This window comes from Misgurnus anguillicaudatus, chromosome 22 (assembly GCF_027580225.2).
Source record: "Misgurnus anguillicaudatus chromosome 22, ASM2758022v2, whole genome shotgun sequence".
NCBI classification, from domain to species: domain Eukaryota; kingdom Metazoa; phylum Chordata; class Actinopteri; order Cypriniformes; family Cobitidae; genus Misgurnus; species Misgurnus anguillicaudatus.
In genome coordinates this window covers 16,581,741-16,601,366 of record NC_073358.2, presented here as the reverse complement: position 1 = coordinate 16,601,366, position 19,626 = coordinate 16,581,741, and the positions used below count along the sequence as shown (strand labels likewise).

At 36.4% G+C, this 19,626-nt stretch overlaps 1 long non-coding RNA gene across 1 annotated transcript; it reads right to left on the bottom strand.

The window, feature by feature from the left end:
* Positions 1-1,560: 1,560 nt before the first annotated feature.
* Positions 1,561-18,438, bottom strand: LOC141358814 (uncharacterized). The gene is made up of 8 exons (XR_012365265.1): positions 18,296-18,438; positions 17,772-17,861; positions 17,424-17,456; positions 13,888-14,077; positions 12,286-12,391; positions 6,895-7,054; positions 2,232-2,375; positions 1,561-1,998 (listed from the first exon to the last, which is right to left on the bottom strand). It is a non-coding gene; the product is annotated as an uncharacterized lncRNA (long non-coding RNA).
* Between the last annotated feature and the right edge of the window lie 1,188 nt (positions 18,439-19,626).

The following is a 19,626-nucleotide window of genomic DNA, read 5'->3' as shown; positions in this document are numbered from 1 at the left end:
TTTTGATGATGTCACAGACTGCTTGATGACTATTGTTTGTTTATTTAATTTCAAAATGGTTTCCTGATCCCGTTACACTGAATGACCTCTGACAAACTGCATATTCGGGACAAAAGTCCCCTAGTTGTTTCAATATTTAACGAAAAAATAACACATAGTCCTATTAATATAAAACAGCCAACACTTATGTGAACATGCCAAGGAAGAAAATATTTTTTTAACATGGTATTTTATACGTTTATTTAAAAATCTATTAGTGAAATCATAGTCCGGACCATTACGCTGAATGACGATTTTACACTTTGATTCATTATTAAACTTATATTTGGTCATTGTATTTTCACAAAAGTTATTTGAAACATAAAAGTAGACATTTTACTTTCATTTTATAGGTGTTTTTTGTATGTAAAATCACTTTTGTAAATTATATTTGATGCGGACACCAAAATGGTGACGTCTCGTCTTTGACCCATATACCACTTGGGGTACAGTAAAACTTTAGTGGATCTTGCAAGATCTCCTCACGGCTTTATTTGGCTGACAATAAAGTCCATCTTTGAAATCAAAACCTAAGATTGAAGATTGTTTCATCTGAAAAAGGGAAACCACAACATCGCTCCCGAAATTCGCTCGACATTTGCATAAAGTTAAACTTTTCTTAACTTTCTCGAGTCGCTGGACACGCCCATACGGTCGCCAACCGTCACTTTCGCTCGTGCCGCTGGAAGTCACCCGGTTTCCATTGAAATTAATGAGATCACGTCGCTCTGCTACACTCTAGATACACTTTATTTTACGTAGCTTATCCCCGTGTAATAGTATGTAATTTTAATGTAATTAAGAAGCTAATTCATGTATTTAAACTGTGAACCAGTGAGTCGATTCACACTTTGTTACAGATGGATAAGGTATGTAGAAACACATGAAGTACACTTAAGTACACTCTAGATTTACACTCACTTTATTTTACGTAGCTTATCCCCGTTTAATATTATGTAATTTAAATGTAATTAAGAAGCTAATTCATGTAATTAAACTGTGAACTAGTGAGTTGATTCAAACTACGTTACAGATGAATAAGGTATGTAGATACACATGAAGTACACTTAAGTACACTCTTGATACACTTTATTTTACGTAGCTTATCCCCGTGTAATAGTATGTTATTTAAATGTAATTAACAAGCTAATGCATGTATTTAAACTGTGAACTATGTAACTAGTAACATATGTAGGTACTTGTTATTACATAGTACTACACAAAGTACTTTCAATATGATTACATTGTAACACATATGTAACAAGACCTTTTATTACACCAGTAGTTAGCTTTGTAACAGACTCAACCTGTTACATATGTGTAACAGTTGCAGCTTATTACATGTGCATAATTACAATCGGTAAGTACATGCTGTTCCATAACTTAGTTACATATTAAGTACATTTAGTTGCATGTAATTACACAGTCTACTACTAAGTATTTAATGAGGTAATTACTCTGTATTAAGGACACCTTAAAATAAAGTGTTACCAAAATGACAAATGGTCTTACAGCAATAAATATTTATGAAATACCTGCTTTATTTAATAATACTGACTATAACAAATATTTTTTGTAAATCAAAACCAAAAAATTATAGATAATGAAATAAACAATCATAAAGCAACTTAAAAAAAATGCAGGTCCAGAAAAGTAAAAAATATAAATCACAAAATGAACATTATAGTTTTATGTCTAAAACCGCTTTATAAAACACTTCATATACAAGAAAAAAAATGTGTAAGTAATAAAATAAACAAACACAAAACACTTGATCCAACAAAGAAAATAAAACAGAGCATGTAAAAATAAAATAAAGACAAAACAACTTTATAAAAACTCTGAACACCAGAAAACTCTAAACACTATAAAATACAAACTATGGAAAACAAAAACAATAAGCATATTAACATATTAACAGTTGTTCTTGATTAGGCCCATCAGTGTCATTGTGCAGACCTTTAAAGAATATGCAAATAAATAAACTGTTTAGTAAAATAACAGATTCAGTTAGAAATAGAAACATTGCACAAAAAAAATAATATTTAAGAATTTTTTAAAACAAACTTACAAAATAAAATATAAAAACATAAATACATTTTATTTTCAGGTAACCCAAAAGAGAAAATGTATGCATTGATTCAACATTGTATGGATGCCCTACTACAAAATAGATATTTCAACTGACTTACAGGTTTGATTTTGAGTCCGTCGTCGCTCCTCCCTCTCTCTTCTACCACCATCCCGGTCACCTGCGAGGTGCAGCCATCTCTTAATATGAGACTCTATCTCCTGATCGGTGGCTGTTGCTGTGAGCCTGTTAGTTCTCACAGTACCTAAAAAACAGAAAACATGAACAGAACTTTCAAAATCTAATAACCTCATCTTATAGACGGGTTCAGCAGTAACAACATAAACAAGCGGCTGTCGTGGTCCCCACGTAACTTCCGGTAAACTCCGCTAAGAATAAATAACAACAAGTGCTTTAAACATAGTTTTTTAATATAACAAGCAAAAAACAACACATAGATTACCTAGGAAACCAAAACATTGGTTATTTTCGACGAGGCATCAGAGTTCAAGAGATCAGTTTAGCAACTAGTCAGACCATAAAAAAAAACGAAACCGGAAGTAAAGTTCGGATCCAGACATGTATCGGGTTCGGGTCTAAAAGTTTCACGCGTGCCTTGGACACGGGTCGAGTACAATAATTGCAGCATTGGGTCTCGGGTAATTTAAAATAAATGTGTTTTTGCCGAACAGACACAAGACGACCCAAACTGTCTCGCTTGTGTGCGTCAATGTCCTTTTCAAACTTCTCCTGTTTACATTGTGTGGCTGGTGGTAGGTTCATTTTCGTTGAGACAGATATGTCAGATCATTTTAAATACACATTTTCCTTTTAGTAGTATGAATACTATGAATACTTAAAGAATAAATTATTATATTATTGTTAATATTTTGTTAATCTGGGAAACATGTATTTTGTAGCTTTTAAAGAACATAACCAAATAATTAATACAATTTATAAACAAATTAATAACATTTACCATACATAAATGTACTCAAATTTTTATATATCCCTGATCCTAAATGTATTTTACTCCGTGTGTCTCAATCAGCTCCCTTGTTCAGTAGTCAGGGCACTGATCAGGGAGTCGGCCATTTTAAGGGCTGTCTCAATCGCAAAATCCGTTCAGGGCACTGGAATGTTTGTTCCCTAAAAATTCCCACAATGCAACGCAAAAACCAGTGAGCATCGATGGTCCCTGGGTGCGTTCCACTCCAGTTTTAGACACACACTCACAAACTTCCTTAAACACTTCCCCTCGGGGGAATCCCTGTCGCCTTTTTTGAAGTGCGTTCCATTTCGTCAAGTGGAGGAGGGAAGTTTGTATGGACAGACCCTCGCTCCCTCGATTTTGACCGAGGGCGCGAGTCTGCTTCATATGTAAACTTAATCCAGCTTCATATCCCACAATGCAACACGATTGTGACTTCACTTCAGCAACTCGCGCTTTGCACATGGAGGGGGCGGTCTCCACTTTCCATGTGATCAAGGGCTTAGGGCGATCCATTTGAACCCACTTCAAGTGTTCTAGCAGTAGTGGGCATTGTACAACGTAAGCAATGACGTACATCCGAGTGAACGAGACTGAGGGAAGTTAGCGAGGGAAGTTCATAAAAAACGAACTGGAACGCAGGGCCTATGTTCCCTAACCGGAAATCACGTGACCTTTTCTGAAGCTCGCCAACTGAACATCACATGATCCACTCAATAAACTTTATGAACTGTTACAGAACTTTTATAAAGACAAACGTTTGTTTTAGTTGTAAATATAAACACACATTGCTACACAGTAAGGAACCACAATCTACTCAATATTTAAAATAATAACATTTATTTAAAATTGTAAATATATTTATTACATTTAAAACGTAATTATATGCCTCCGATTTTATGCACAGATATGTAAGAGAATAATGACAGCATTTTTCACAATGTACTGTTTTTAAAATTAAGTCAGAGATATGTTGGTTTTGCTGGTTGTTGATGAGTAACAGCTGTGAGTGATTACAACACGCTTAAGCAGCCACGTGACAGAAAAATAAGTGAACATTGTCCCAATGTGAAGTGAGCTAGGGTCCTTACCAGTGCCCGAACCTGTGTACACGATATACTGATTCACAACCTCGGGAGCTAGGGAACGAATTGAGACACACGGACTGACTTTCCTGTGACTTTTCCATGTATTGAATCGGTTAATGTACACGAATAATATAATTAGGGCTGGGCGATATGGCCAAAAAAATTATCAGGAAAATGTTTTCTATATCAGTCAATATCGATAATTATCATGATATATAACAAATCTTTATTCCTGTCAAATTTAAAGGCAGATTTTTGCTCCTGAGTGATAATTGTAAAAACCAGACAGTTAATAATGGTTTTAAACTACTCAGAACATGAAAAATGCAAATACCAAAATCTTGTTTTAATGTTCAGGCATCTGTATTAAATGTAAATATATTTGTTATGAAATCAACACATTTCTGACACAGAAAGCAGCAGGCTACTGTCACAAGACAGACTGCTTTACGTTTCAATATACTGAGCAACATCCAGCTGTTTATGTTCACTTAAACAAAAAAAGAAAACTTAGTTCAGTGATCACACGTGTGTTATACATATACGAGCTATACACGCTGATAAATGGATGTCAAGAGCATCACGTTGCTGTGGGAACGCACACACATACAGTATATTCACTGCAGTGATCTGCTGTTTTTCCTCAGTTTCCTGAATTTGTAAATGTCCTGTAAATATACTTTTAAAGCTGTGCAGATGTGTGCGTGGCTGATACATGGCGTCTGCTGTGTTCGGCGAACCCTGTTTGTGCATCCAACATTACACACAAGAAAATGTTTCCGCGCTTTCGGATTCCGTGATTTTGTCCGCGTTATCCGCATTGCGAAAATCATAGGGCTCTACTACTCTAACTCAGTGTTTCCCAATCCTGGTCCTCGAGGCCCCCCTGCCAGAAAGTTTTAGATGTCTCCTTATTTAAAACACCCGATTCAACTCACCAGCCTCCTTCAAAAATGGTAAACATGTCTCCCTAACGAGCTGCTGAGCTAAATCAGGTGTGTCAAACAAGGAGACATCCAAAACCCCCCGGCAGGGGTGCCTCGAGGACCAGGATTGGGAACCACTGCTCTAACTGACACTGTGATTGTAAACCAAGAGCGTGTGCCACATCCGGAAGTGCTTGTGCAACATTACACACAGTGCATAAACATTATCAATCACTTATCGGACTGTCCTTATCGTTTTATCAAAAAAGTTTATATCAGTAAAATTATTATCGAATTATCACTCAGCACTAAATATAATAACACCTGGTAATCTATTTCTAGTCAGATAAGGTTAGAATCAGCACTGAAACACAAGTCATATTATTTAAAGGGATAGTTCACCCAAGAAATTCTTTCATCATTTACTCACCTTCATGTTGTTACAAACCTGCATACATTTCTATGTTCCAATAAACACAAAGGAAGATATTTTCAGAAATGTTTGTAAGCAAACCGTCTGTGGACCCCATTTACTTCCATAGTATTCAAAATAAATGTATGCAGGTTTGTAACAACATGAGAGTGAGCAAATTATGACAGAATTTTTATTTTGGGGTGAACTATCCTTTTAATTAAAATTTGCACAAGCTCAATATCTCAAAACCCAAAATACAGATAGAACTAGGGGTGGGAATTGTTTGGACCCTCATGAATCGATTCAGAATCGATTCTTAGGGCCCCGATTCGATTCAGAATCAATTCTTGAGGTACTAATTAGCATATTTGTGACATCATTATGTCACATCTGCTCTCAAAACCAGACTAGTGTTTAAGTTTTTGCTACTATCTGAACTGTCATTTACTGTACTTTAATGCAACATCAATGTCATTCGCCATAAATGTTCTGTTTCTGTTGTAAGACATTAAAACCAGTTAAAAATAGTAATTAAATGTGACATATTAATTCTATATGTTAACCGGCATTACCTTCCACGAACTGACTAACGTTAAGCGTCTAAGCCTCATCATTATATAGCTACAGTGATTTGGGCAGTATTACTGCATTTATCTAGCCTGGCTAACACCAAACCCGTCTCATTGAAGTTAATTTTTAATAAAGCTTTGTTGATTTTTTTTCCGCTTCTGGGTCCTCTAAGTTTCAAACCCTGGCAAATGCTCGGGTAAGCCACGTGCTAAGTTGGTTAAATTCTCCCGAAATAGATTTTTGCCTTACAAAACTAAATTTAAGGATTGTTTCTCGCAAAACACACAGTATACAGTCAGATCACAACACCTGAAATAGCTAATGGCACGATTTGGGTGGATTATGACAAAGTGCGAAAGGTTTCTTTTTAGAGAAATACACTTTCGGCCTCTGCCACTGGTTTAGTTCTTCAGCGTTTTAAATTACTATTTTATTTTCTGCGGACAACGCTTTTCGGGAATGAACGAAGGTAAGAAATTTAAGAATTGGGAAAATTAAATTTGAGACCTAGGATAAAAAAGATTTAGATTTTTTTAAGGCCTTAAAATTAAAATTCTGAATTTTAGACTTTTTAAGACCCCGCAGGAACCCTGTGTATTGAAATAAGCTGTAAAGTTGATGTCACATATGGGACAAACTTCTGTCCAGCAGCATCAAAAGCACTTTAACAACTATCTTGTTTGTATTCAGTTTTTAATACAATGTTCTGTGTATTGTTAACAAATATGTACTCCATCTAACATGCAAGAGCAGAATAATGGACCCATGGTGACATGCATACATGTGACACTTACTTGTAATTACATGTTTCATTTGCAGTCCATGGAAAGCTGTTTTTCCATTGATGCCACGCCAATTGAGCTGTTTGGCAAACGAGTTGGTAAAACAGTGTTTCATAAGTCGCCAAACACTGTCCTTAACGTCAACTCCTCCAATGACACTCAAGGTAGTAATCTGAAAAAGATAATTGAAAAGCCATTGACACTTATTTCAATACATTACACATGAACCAATTTTAAAAAAGGCATTTTAGAATTCCCCAGTTAGGACTATTTCTCAATGCTGCATGCTGGCTGCCAAAATGCTGCTAGACTGTCGCTGTTTTCTCCAAGCCACAGCATTGTGGTCCTATTTTTGACCCTGCCTATGAACACCAGTGTCCAGTTGCATAAACATAACCACTAAGTTAAGACAAATCTGACAAACTAGAAATAAGCTAGGACTAATCAGTCTTACTTCTCAGCTTCAAATTAGACCAATTAAATTTGACCAGCTTGAAGAAAAAAATAGATAACTAACTTTGTAAAACTAAGCAGTTTACGCAACAAGCCACAGGCTTATTTCTAACAATCTAATAATTAGATAAGCATCAAAGTTTGATTTCACCCATTCATTTTACATGTTCTTACATATTACAGATATGAATTTTGTATTTTCTGAGAATGTTCTTCACATAACGTATAATGACATTCTTTGCATAAACCCACAATTTTTATGGTTTTATGCAGCCAGTGAGTCACAAAAAAATATTTTAGGTAAGTTTTTAAAATCACATTTAATCACTGCAAGTTAAGTAGCACTGCTATGGCAGTTTGGCATTTTAGAATGGCTAAAAATAGTGATGACCAGCTTTGTCATCACTAAATTTTAAATGTTGTATTACAAAATAGATGACTTAATTGTAAAATAATTTGTTTGTGTTTAGCTGAAGAAAAAAGTAAAATACCTGTATAGCATGAGAGCGAGTAAATTATGAATTTCCGTATGTGGTTGACACTAGGGATGCAACAATACAGGTAAATCCACGGTTTAATGCGTATTTCAGTTCTTTGCAATGGTTTACGGTTGGTTCTAATGAGTTGGCCTATTAATGTATTTTTATATTATTCTATGCTTAAGTAACAGGAACAGGGAGAGTGAAAATGGTTTTAATTGCAATTCTCTTTTATTTTATGTAAATGCAAAAATCATCTTAAAGGAATTGTCTACTCATTTTCAAAATGAAAATATGTTATTTCCTTAACTAAGAGTTGTTGATACATCCCTTTATCATCTGTGTGCGTGCACGTAAGCGCTGGAGCGCGCTGTGACGCTTCGATAGCATTTAGCTTAGCCCCATTTATTCAATGGTACCAATCAGAGATAAAGTTAGAAGTGACCAAACACATCAACGTTTTTCCTATTTAAGACGAGTAGTTATACGAGCAAGTTTGGTGGTACAAAATAAAACGTAGCGCTTTTCTAAGCGGATTTAAAAGAGGAACTATATTTTATGGCGTAATAGCACTTTTGGGAGTACTTCGACTCGCCTGAAAAGTCCGCTCCCCTTCTCCCTCTCATAATGGGAGAGGGAGGGTGTTACTGCGCTGAGTCCAAGTACTCCCAAAAGTGCTATTACGCCATAAAATGTAGCTCCTCTTTTGCATGGCGTGTTTGTTTCACAAATCCGTTTTTCGGCTGATCCGAGGCGCGTCTGCATCAGATCGGGATATGGATGTTTGTTTGGTGAATGCTTCCGGGGAAGAGATGTACTTTGCCTAAGGGCGTGTTTGTGTGCAGGCATCAGCATCCTGGATACATATTTTAAAATTGTAAACTGGAAGCCAAAGCCTGCAGTAACGAACGGACATCTGACTATAAAGTGAGTGTTTATATTCACTTTTTTATACTAACGTGGTTTGTATATACACAAAAGAATTTAGCTAAGGGGTATTCAGATTAATGGGGGTGGCTTGCAGAGCTGTGCATTGTGGTAGTAGTTTTTTTTAGTAGTTGGTAGAGTTTTTAATTTGTTTTCACCCTAAAGTCATGTTCTGTCTTTTCTCTGTCAAATAGGCACCAAATTTTAAATTTATGTTACATTTCGACTACAAATATGACCCACTTTCAATAAAGATTAATGTTCAGATCGCCGAAGTTGCCGTTTAAATAAAGATATAAATATATATAAATTATATTCCATTCAAACTGGGGAACACGTAAATTCTTACTTTTTGAAAATAAAACACAGGTAAACATAAATTGGCAATTTTATACACCTGTACTTAGTAAATTAAACTTTACATTGTAAATAAAGGCTATACCTTATTGCACTACTGTTAAGTCCAACATCATTCTGTGCTGTTTAGAAACCAAAAAATGTGTTCCTCAATAAAGTTTACTGGTGGGATTTACCTTAAGTATCATGCAAATTCTCTTCTTTTCTACTTTTTGGAAGACGTGTTTGAGGCCAATAACCCGTGTTTGCGGCAATAACAAATCCCAATTTGCGTTATTCGCATTGCCCCACACACATTTGCATCTTTACATTCACGTTGTATGTAATCGAAAGGTTGACCTAGTAGTGGGAAACAGCAAATAAAACTATGTTATATCAGTCAATTAAGAATGCATTTCAACATCATTATATACAAAGCAGTATATATATATATTATATCGTCGCTGCCCGATGAAACTCATGTATGTCCGAAACGGTTACTTTTCAAGAAGTGAAAAAAACACAATATTTCAAAAGCAGTTGAATGTAGTGTTGTCATACTTGGTACGGCATCTTTACATGTAACCATATTCCTGCCAGTGTAATGAAATAATCCACATTTGACCAAAATTAAGTTTAAATGGACATACGTGCATATTTTACAGTAACGGTGGTCGATACGAGTTCTTCCGATCATTAATTAGAATGGCCAAGTCGCGTTTCATATTGACAGATGAATACGCTCAGTTCATTATATACGCTTAGTTTATTTAATATTAATTATAAATGTATTAAATGTCTCTTGCAAACTATGAAGGGACAATGATTCAATACACTGACATGGTAATGCTAGACAGATACTTTCGCTGCGTCCCAAACAGCCTTCTTCCATACTATATAGTATGTAAAAAGCACTACTTCGCCTATTATATACTATAGAAGTAGGCGGTTTGGGACGCAGTGGTCGTTTGCACAGTCCTACCGTAATTTTGTCACTCCTAGACGTACGTCTGGGGTCAGGGGGGAAACGTTTACCCTGAAAGTCATTGTATCACCAGGCTGTTTATTCGGCTATCCAGTGCTGAGCTTCAATGAAACTTCACGAGACCGGCGAGATGCTTCCACAGGGCGGGAGATACGCAGCGTGATTGACAGCTTTGATACCAAATGGATATACGTGAAAATCAGATGACATGATTTCACAACTTTTTATTGGCCATTTAGATATGTGAAGCATACTGTATACGGAAATGAACCTGGACATTCAATCCGTCATAAGATCTCAAAATCGGCAGTATATATATATATATATATATATATATATATACATATATATATATATATATATATATATATATATATATATATATATATATATATATATATATATATATATATATATATATATATATATATACAGCAGTACTTCATATAATTTAATCTGTTTAATTAAATTAAAATTTTTAAGTGTTTTCTGTCATAATTTTTCCTTTCGGTGAATCCCTAGTGTTTACAGTATGCAATAAACACGTTCATGTTAAAAAAAACACATTATTTTTCACACAATTGACGTATCTCTATAGCACTGTTTTCACTGTCAGAAATACGTAATGAGTTCTGATTGTGTAGTTTGTTTAGTGTGTTGTGATTCAACAGCAGCTTAGCTTAGCCAGAGCCGTTTGAGCATAGCTGGTGACTGACGTATTTCTGTGGGTAGTAGAGGACTGTAGTCTAAACCGGCCATTCGCTCTAGGATTTAAACAGGAATTCTGTTAAAGAAAATATATCACCTGCAGGGTTTCCCACAGAAAATTTGTTAGTTAAGGTGGTAGGGTTGTGTGGGTGGCCGGGGGCATGGCAATCAAAGGGGCGGGGCGTAGACATTATGATGAAAATATTTTTATTTAAAACACTCAAAAAAACTTCATTTTGAAGAAACTATGTCAGAAAATGAACAGATTAATAATTAATTAAATGTTTTATCAACTGTGGCGCGCGTGCCCGCTCGCAGTGTGAAGCGCGTCCACACTATTCTCCGAGATGCACTTGACGGCCTTTTGTGCAGCGACATTTTTTGGGGGACAACCTAGTTAAGGTGGTAGGGTTTCCCAGCTTAGGCGGGCCGCCCAAACTGAAAAGTGCTGCGGGAAACCCTGAACTGGCAGTGAACTTTGAGCTTTATCATTTTACAGGTATTATTTATGCTATCACACAAACTTAACACTAACTGACTAAAGTTTACAAACGGGATCAGGAAGAATGTGACCTTTAAAGTCCCACACACTACAAATACTTGCTGAAATACTTAAATCAGACACAACATTTCAGTCCACTGGCCTTCATCAGGCATTAGCAAACATAATTTTTTTCTTGTCACAGTTAATTGTAGTAGCCTTTTGTTTTTGATTTTCTGCCAATTACAAATGAAAATGAACAATACAATAAAGTCTTTATCTGCATGCACACTTAGTGCCAGAGTATTGGTTCTTCTATTTTAAATCATTGGCTCTTGTTTGTCCTTTGTGTATTTTGTCCATTTTGCGAGAGGATTCCTGTATATACTTTCTGGTAAGGATGCCTGAACTGTGCTTGATTTTGCCTTAGTGGATTTATTGTAGTTGTGGACTGTCTCTCCTTGTCCCTCCTGATCATGACACCATCTCCTGGATCTGACCCTTGCCTTCTCTGACCACTTTGCTATTCTATTTTTGGTGATTCAGGATGTGCACTAGGCTTTTTGTTTTTGTTTGGCTTTTCTCATTAATCTTTTTCATTAATAATGCCTGAATTTCTTCACAGATTATTCCATAAAACAAATGTCAGTGTTTCCTATAAATTGATTTATGGATTTATAATCAACACTGGCCGCCACAAATAGATTTTTCATGATTCCCATTTACATTTTAATTTTACTATTTAAAACGTCTTAATTCAGTGTAGCGGGCGCTCAGCACGCCTCGCTCCTCGTTGCGTGCAGTGCCTTAACAGCGTGCACCCTCTCCCTTCTCTCTCATGTTGCATGCAGAAATAGCATGAAATAGCATTCAGTTGTGTTAAAATGCAATATAGTGTGACAGATCAAAGAGTAAAACATGAAAGAATGACATCACATGCTAATCGGCATGTGACGTCATCACCGCCACAGTCTCTCAAAATCCTGTGGGAAACACTCAATGTTTTATGGAAACATTTAAAAGAAGCAACTTACATTCACTTTCGCTTTTTTGGATTGTCATCTTCATCTTCTTCAGCAGTCTGAATGTCAGTGTGGGCTTCTGCTTCAGGTAGTTTAAGTCGAGCAGTTTTGTAGTTTGCTGTAAAATAAGAAAAATCTTTTAAGATGATTATTCACATTAGTGAATCCTAAGAGGTTGTTTTCACCTGGTATTAAGATGCATTTTGGTCAATCGGATCACAAGTAGACAAAAGAGGCAAATAATCATTCATACCTGGTCTTTAAACCTGTCTATTATCTCCACTTTCGACCATTTCTATCCTGATTACTTCAAAAGAGGGTATATGGGCGAGTTGTTAAAACAAAAGCAAGAAAAATGACAAGTTAAAACTAATGTGCACTTATATTATTATTATGTAAGGAGAAGCACTACCTGTGATGCTACACTCTTAAAATGAATGTGTTAAATTAACACATCTTGTGTCTAGTTAAGGACAACACATCTAGTGTGTTGTCCTTAATTTAACACATCTCTGTGTTATTTTTGGAACAACACATCTTGAGTTGTCCCTTTTATTTTTTATAAACTTAAATGACACATAATGTGTTAAAAACAACACATAATGTGTTAAATAGTTTAACACAAAGCAATGTGTTAAAATTAACACATCCAGTGTGTGTTAATTTTAACACATTGCTTTGTGTTAAACTATTTAACACATTATGTGTTAATTGTAACACATTATGTGTCATTTCGTGCTGATTTAGAGTTCATATAAATAAAAGGGACAACACAAGATGTGTTAAAACAACACAAAGTGTGTTGTTCTAAAAATAACACAGAGATGTGTTAAATTAAGGACAACACACTAGAATATCCAGGTGCCCCCCGTGTGCATAAAAAAAAACACACCGTAATGGAGATTCAATCGTAAATGTATTAGTGACAGTCATAAACAGGACTGTCTGGATTACTTATGAATAACAACTTATATGAAAAAATATGCCCAAACGGAATCCGCGCCTGCAGATTTCAGCGGAAAACTCCGCGAATTTAACGCCCATCATTGACAAGCACACATATCCCGCACTTGAGCGTGTTTCGTGAGAAAGAATCTTATTGACAACAAGCACACATACATAGCCTATCCTGCGCGTTTGTGAGCCGTCATTCACAAGTACATTATCTCTGCGCGTGCTGTTTGCTTGACTGTTTTTAATGATAGAGAGCACAAACCATTTGATATTTGAGATGAAATTAAACTTTGTCGCCTGTGTGATGCGCGACAGTCAGCACATGATCATTTCAAATCCGTTTACAAGACAAATGCTGTTGTTGTTTAATATAAAGTTTACGTTGCGTTGTAAAAATTATGAAATAATCTTCATACATGCTAATTTCATAATGCGAACGTATTAACACAAGCTTTTTATTCTGCAATAATATTTAACACTATAAACAATATGTCATTTTATATAAAATCTATGATTCTATCTTGACATGCACATTAGGTTCATATTCGAATATCGAATAAAAAGTGACAGCCCTAATATGTAATGTCGTCCACTATGATTGACCAAAATGCATTTTAATGCCAGGTGTAAACAGCCCCAACGTAAATGTGATATGCATACCAGCTGAGTATAAAATGCAAACACGAAAGACATCCCACATGTGTCCAGGCTGTTCCTCATTTCGTATGGCCTTCCCTAATTCTTCGGATTTGTAGTGAGATGGCCAATGACAAACTTCATCTGCAACCCAAAGTGCTGGCACCACTTCAACTTCTTGGGTGTCCAGAAACTCAACTATGTGAAACATGGTCTGACTATAACAGAAAAAGAATCCTCTTAAGAATATGAACATCATTATCTATAATAAAAAAGTTAACTGTAAGTGGTTTAAAAGGTGAATGGTGGCTTAAAGGGATAGTTCACCCAAAAATGAAAATTCGGTCATATTTTTTCCTATTATGGAAGTGTAACAGATGGCTCGGAGTCAGATTGAGGCCATTTGGCGTCTGGATCGTAAACAGCCCTAAAATTGTGACTTTAGATAACCCTGTGTCCTGATAACACAATCACCCAGATATCTACCACCTATCAAGGCTGTAAAGTGGGCGACAATTAAAACAAATGCAGTCTTCAAAGGAGCTTCAAAGGAAACCCACCAGAGAAACCTGAGAGCCGTTCGTTCGACGATCGCCAGAGACACAGCTGGGGTCACAGACTATACGTCTGTGATGAAACCACATTCAAAGATCACAATGAGCTGTTTAAATGTATATATATGTTATATCCCTTTACTGCATGATCATGCATGTGTGATGTAACTGTGTGTTAACACTTTAGTTAGATTTTATTCACTGTAGCATGGTTCATATCTTAGGTATGAAATTATTATTCAACGTGATCTTAAACCCATGTCTTGTCTAGTATCAAATTAATCTACTCTTTATTTCCCAATCATTTCTATGTATCATATTACCATAAGCCGCATCAACGTCATTTAATATCGATTTGAAGAGTTATGGGAACAAACTTGTATCATTATGCAATTACGCAAATGTGTTGTCTGAAAGAACAAAGGCTTGTTTCCCCGCGCAATCGAACACTTCACACATTGGCCGTACACCCAAAATGGGCTGGGCGTGTGAAAGGTCAAAACGGCCTATCGCCCAAGCCATCATAGCTCAATTGCTCAGTTCGCTCAATAGCTCAATTCGAACGATTCGCTCAGTATCTCAGTCAGTGGCTTAGTTCACTCATGAGCGCCCAGTCGCCCGGTTACCCAGGTAACCCGCCAGCGCAGTTTGGAAACTCGCTGAGACTCAACCAGAGTCCCTCGGATTCATCATCTTTTCTCTGAGCCCTGTCTTTCTTCGGGACAGTCTTCCTGGCTTGCACTTTGCGCTAGAGTTCGGAAAACCACGCGGACCAATCCGCCCTACGAAACAACTTAACGGACTACATCTTACGAACACATCTGGACTCTCTCTCTCTCTCCTTGCTCGCACCGCGTGCAGCAGAAACTTCGCAACGAAAACACAAAGAGCCAAATACTTATAAACTTGTTTTACTCGCTGATGTTTAAGCTTTACCCCTTATAAAATTAAGGCGCTACTTAGAGATTTTCCGATGGTTTGTGCAGATGTTAAGCAATAGTGCTTTGCCAATCTTTTACTCTCTCTCTCTCTCTCTAGCTTTTTCAATCTTTACTTTCTCATCTATGTTTTATGTTATTGTATGTGTGTATGTTTAGTTAGTCGTTATGTGTACTTCATTTTATAGTTAATAAACCGGTTTGCATTTTCACAATTGAATTGTTTCTGTGTTCAATGCTCATGAGATTAAAGTCACTATTTCTGCCTTTGATCCAGCTACACGCTGCGAGTAGCACTGTATATCAGTGAGAAGGTTAATTTTAAAGGCCATGAAATTAACAATTCTTAGACGTTAATATACGATTATGGATATATGTCTTCGGTGGACGAACATATTAATTGATTGTTATTATTAATTCTGCTACGCCAGGTAAAACCTGATAAACTTGTATAATTAATTACAGTTAATTATATTCCCTTTTGAGCTAAAATCTAAGATTCCCTTGGGAATCCCCGTAGTGTTTCGGTCGGAGGTTCATAGTGTTTCAAATAACGTTATTTCCCTCCTCCCGCTAATTCGCTACAGAAGTCAATGGTTTACACAAGCTGTGTGCTTCACAATCAGCATTCATCAAAATGTCAATTTTTGGGTGAACTTATCCCTTTAAGTGCACATAAAGTCCGCATTAATACAAATTCAAAACCAAATATATTAGTATAAACATGGAATACACACTTACAGGCAGAGCCGGATTAAATAAATGGTCATCAAGGCCCCTTTGCCTTCTAGCAAATTCTGAAGGGATGTAACTTCTGAGAGCAAGCAACTTTTCTGAAATGAGCGCCACCTGTCTGGATGAAATCCGATAATGCAACTTTCCACAAGTGCCAATCCACAAGTCAAGTAGCCGACGCATCACACCTAAACACACTAAATGCATATAGTCATGGGGAAATCCACTGACCATAGGGAGAGACGCTTCACAAAATGGGGAAGGCTGTATGTGATGGTCTTCATCCTCTGCATTTGAAAAGGATGTATCAGTTCTCACTGTAGCATTAAGTTCTGGAAATGACATCCGATTATTAAGGTAAATGCCTGTCTGTAAACATTTATCACACCCACTGTATCCATTGTGTGATTTAATTCCCTTAATAAAGGCCCTTGCAGGTGCATCACATATTACTGAAGACACAGTTAAAAAAAGGTCTTGCCATTTACAACAAATCCAGCACTCAGAGATTTCAACTCACAAATCAGATCTTTCAGATATTCTGACAATGACTGAGGCTTTGAGTTCCCACAGAACAAAGCAATCACTACAGGATTCTTACTGTAACCTTGGAGCATTCCCAGAATTGGCCAGAACTGTATACCGGAACTTTTAAAAAGTGGAAGGCCGTCAATGTTTAACTGTAATCTGAAATTGTGATGATTCTGAACTGACTTAAGCTTGTCAAAAATTTGACTGAACATTTTTTTAATGCCAAAATAGAAAGATCCACTCCCTAAGGAAGCAACACTATGGCAAGTCTGTGTTTTAAGTAAAGTTCTGGCATCTTTTGGTAAGGAAGGATGATGGACCTTTAGTATGGACAAAAGGGCAGACAAAGCAATCAATGAAACTCCAAAATTTGTTGCCCAGTCTTTTAAACAACCTGCTTAATCACCGTTAGCAGGATATTCCCTTTCATCAATATGACTATCCTCATCAAATGATTCACTTTCCTCATTACGGTCTGCTACAGAGATGGATGGCAAATCAAAGCCTGAAGTAACTCCTTCATGTTCAACACAACTTTCTGAAGTATGATGCTCAACTGCAGTATGATGCTCAACATTAATGTCCTCATTATCTAAAGATTCAAACAAGCGTCTGACTCTTTTAACAGCCCTTTTCCTTAAGTTACTTCGATTAATATTCCACTTGTCCCTTTCCATGACACACACCAACAGTTACTCTTAGATAATTAGAGTACAAAGTCAATGGTGAGGTATTCTGAAAAAGAAATGAGAACCAACATTTTAAATTGGTACAGAATAAAATGTAGAAGCATCAAATGTACCTTTATGTAGACAGTACGGCTCACCAGGAAAACCTGTAAGATAAGCACATGTTAAAATTTGAAATAATATACTTATAGTAAAAATACTAAAATAAAATATCTAATATGTACAAATTAGTTCACCTTATTTAGTTACATTGAGTGATTTTGTTATCTGTGCTTAAAATGCACTTAATAACATTAACGTTACAGATAACAGATAACATTACAGATGTTTTCAACTCCGAAGGAAGGTTATTATTCATGTGTTCAAGTAATACGATGAGTTAATGTATTTCCTCAAAACTGATATGGCATCTAAGAAATGTAATTATATATCTAAGGTTATTTTGTTAAAAAATAACTTACCTAAATGTTAGCTCCTAAACAGCTCCCGATCGATGGCCTCTGGCACTTTCCTGCTTTCCTGCGTTTTAGGACTCGAGCTTAAACAACCGACTGCAGCAAATACAATCGTGCAAAACATGTAAAAATACAGAAACATGTTTGCTTAAGCTGAGAAAATTGGTTATATTTAAATAATATACATTATATAAATTGTATTTAAGACAAATAATTCGTATTTATGAGGTTATTTTGTTAAATATTCCAAGAAATTAACCAAAAAATGTTATAAATGTCCAACTTAGACACCCTCTGGCACCTTCCCGCTTTGCTGCGTTTAAATGTAAACAGATCGCGCCTAACCGACTACAGCAGGATTAAACAATAACAACATTCGTGCAAAAATATAAAAATATCTATATTACAGAAACGTATTTGCTTAAATTGAGAAAAATAACTCCTATTTAAATAATATCCATCATATAAATTGTATTTTAGAAATATAATTTATATGTTTAAGTTGTTAAAAATAACAAAAAGTACCTTACTTCAACTACCAACTTCCAGGCAGCTCCACTAGCTTCTGACCTAAATTGGCGCTGGTTCTGACTAGAGACGATACAGTTACGTCCAAATCTCGCGAGATGTTCGGTTTCGGGTTTGGGGTGAAACTGCAGCCGTTTCTCAATACCAAGTACGCCAAGTTCGGACTTGTGTCCTTCCTAGTTCTGACTTGCAAGTTCAGACTCGGAAGAACGAACTTCTGACGCGAAATGCATTCTGGGAAACTTCGCTGTCATAAGTCCACACAAGTCTCCTCTAATGCAGCCTCGATAAAATGGGCGGATCAAGAACACATCCGGGGATTTTATGTGAACTTGGGCTTGATGCGAACTTTGAATTGGAACAGTACTTGGGCCGCGACTGATGACGTTTCACAAGTCCACAAGAACACAAGTACAGACAAGAACGCATATTGAGAAACGGCTCGCGTTTATCCTGTGAGATTTTGCGGGATTTTGGCCGTAGCTGTATTCCTTCAAGCCACAACCTTAACACCTTCCCGCTTTCCTGTGTTTAAATTTGCAGCATGGTTATAAAAGCGCGCAAAAATAACATAGATACATTGCTGTATCCTTGTTTTTTATTTCTAGCTCAGAGCTGGGACAGTTCACTTATAAAAATAACTATGGTTTTAATACAGTTAAAACAAAAGACATAGCTACCATGGTTTTGCATCATTTTGATGCATGATATTATATGCAGCAAAACCATTAGCTATATACATGTTTTATAAATGCACCAAAAATATAAGGTAATTACTGAAATATTTTATAGTATTACTATTAATATAGGCCTACCCTGGTGAAAAAAACAGCATCAAACCAGCATGGGAATTATGCTGGTATATGCTGGTTTGATGCTGGTTTAGCTGGTGGTCACCAGCATACCAGCACCAAAACACAACATATGCTGGTCTTGTTGGTATGACCAGCATGCGATGCTGGTGCTAATGTTGATTTAGCTGGTGCTTATGCTGGTTTGGTGCTGGTTTAGCTGGTGCTTATGCTGGTGCTGGTTTAGCTGGTGTTCAGTAGCAAACCAGCATCAAAACACAACATATGCTGGTCTTGCTGGTATGCTGATTTTTCAGTAGGGTAATGATATATTATTAAATTAATAATGAAAATTTTGCTATATCAGCTAAGTTTAATTATTTGTAAATTAATCCAATTAATGTCATTTCATATCTACCCTACCATAAAATCCAGCATAAGCTGGTAGCTGGTTTAAGGTGGCAGTAGCTTGTCTAAGCTGGTCCTCCCAGCCTGGCAAAGCTGGTCAAGCTGGTGGGTCAGCTGGTCTTCCAGCCTGACCA